The following is a 2,502-nucleotide window of genomic DNA, read 5'->3' as shown; positions in this document are numbered from 1 at the left end:
AACTTCTACATCTAAATATTCATTAAATGTAAAATGAATACAGAGTGTAGTGCTTTCCTGCAGGGTTTTTGGGGAGACAAGTTTGTGCAGTGCTCTACCTACAGCCAGACCAGACTACTGCATCTTACTGCATACATGACTCTATCCCTCCTTCGAATAGTAACCATGCCTGTTCTGTTTTTAGACTAGATTATTGGGGTATATTTTGTAGACTTAACCAATGACAAAAACCTTAAAGGTGACTGAATCCTTTCTTGTCCTGCTAGCATTAAACAAGGCATTGCTTCATTATTAAAGTGCATCACGGTTACTAGGTTTCACAAAAAGTTATTTTTTCCTAAATGGATCCATTGTTACACAAGAATAAGAATCTGCTCATTGCCTCTTTACCGTAAGTATATATGAAGAGGGGAAAGAGTAACTCTTTATGAAATAGCCAACATATGGATGGTAGCACTCTGTTATTGCAATAGATAAAAGGAGAAAGTGTAGAAATCCTAACAAAAGCACGATTCTACAGATGAGTCCACATACATCTACCCTGTCATGTTACACAACTTGTGAGCTCTGTGTCTACCACAACTTGGTAGCATTGAGCATCTTTGCATGCAACTTTTTCTCTTACAATGCATCTTATTCATGAAAAGGATGCACAAGCAGCATCTGCTGATTAAAATGAAATGCAGTATGCCTATACATGTATGAATAGTGATTCTTTCAGGAGCATGTGAGGGCAATGCGCCGGGTATAAAATTGTACTTTGAATGCGGTGGGCCAAGCCTGCCGATGTCAGTAATGTGACCGCCCACTGATGTCTCTGTTGTAGGTGTTCGTATGTGCTGGGCCTCCCCCGAGCACCGCAGGGACGGACGGGCCTGGCTGTTTTAGCAGGGCATCCCTAAATGGGCAGGGTGTATTTTGCCTTTTAAAAATCATGCTGGTATGGGGCACCTTGCTAAAATAGCCTAGAGCAGTGGGTAGCGAACTCCAGTCCTTGAGCTACCAACAGTTCACATGTGACAGGTGCGATATGGTGCAATTTTTTTTTTCTCTTAGAGCCAATATTAGAGGCATAACCAGGTGCCACCGCACCCAAACTAAAAAATGGAACCCCCTTAAAAAAGTTCTATAATTAATTATGCCAACAAATTATATTGACCACTGAAGGTCGACACCTGAAATAGGTTGACACAGTCACAAGATCGACCCAACCATTAGGTTGACAATGGGATGGTCGACAATCAATAAGTCAACATGAGTTATTCATGGGTTTTTTTTTTTGCCGACAGGTGGTACAGGTTGAGTATCCCTTATCCAAAATGCTCAGGACTACAAGTATTTTGGATAAAGGATTTGGGATTTTTTTTTTTCTCCATAACTACCTGGTCCCCTGGCGGTGCACAGATGGTTCCAGATGCCCATGTTGTCCCGTGGCTTCCACGGCGGCTTTCAGAATCCTCAGCAGCATTTCCGGTCCCAGGGGTGCATTGCGACAACGGCGTGCCCGTGCAATCATCCTTGGGACTGAGGATGAAGGTGAAGAGGATTCCAATAGTCGCCATGGACACTGTGGAACGAGGTAAGTATGAAAAAGAGTGGTGGGGGGGGAACAAAATATTTAGAAAAAACGGTTTTTGGACTATTTCAGTTTTTTGGAATATACGGATAAGGGAGACTCGACCTGTATTTCATACCCTTCCATCCCCTATGGCATGGGGGGAGTATAAAATAATGCCCAAAGCATGGCGAGCACAGCGAGTTACACTTAGACGATGTCCGTGTAGACTATGTTGACATTTGATACGAAAACATGAAAAACTCATGCCAACATTTGGATTGTTGACCTACCCATTGTCGACCTAATGTTTGTTTCGACCTTAGCCATGTCAACCTATTTCAGGTGTTAACCTAATGCATGTCGACCCTTATGCAGTTGCCCTTATGAGCCACACTCACCAGGCCAGGGTGCAGCAGGTGGTACCCAGGCAGATTGCCTGTTACTAGGATCGCAATTCTCCGTAAAACTTCCGAAAGCTGAAATGGACAATTCTCTGTTTAATTTACATGACCCAAACCAGACAGATTGTGGACGCCAGCCTGGACTTTGCAGGTAATAGCAAAGCTGTCATAGAGCCACAAGCCAGTGCTAATCATGTACGAATGTGCGGCTGAAGTGCCTGGCTGCAGTGCTTAACCGAGTCAATGAAGCTGTTGGCCTGGTTAAGCTCTGTTCAGATGCCCGCCCCATATCACTGTTGTGAAATTATGTTATTTGGATGTTGGTCCGCTAAACACTAATATAAGTAAGGCGATCGCTGTGTGTAACCATAGGGTTAATAAATTGATTTCTACAATGGTTTTCTGTTCTCATATAAGCCCTGAACAGATAATAACATGCAGCACTTGCCTATGCATAGTTTTAGAGAATGCACAACTGTGACTTAACCTTTTAGGGCACACAGGACATTCGTATTTTGCTGAGCTAATGTCCTTGAAGTGTAA

This window comes from Crinia signifera, chromosome 12 (assembly GCF_055691185.1).
Source record: "Crinia signifera chromosome 12, ASM5569118v1, whole genome shotgun sequence".
Lineage (NCBI taxonomy): Eukaryota > Metazoa > Chordata > Amphibia > Anura > Myobatrachidae > Crinia > Crinia signifera.
The sequence above is the reverse complement of the archived record's forward strand: the minus strand, read 5'-3'. Positions refer to the sequence as shown.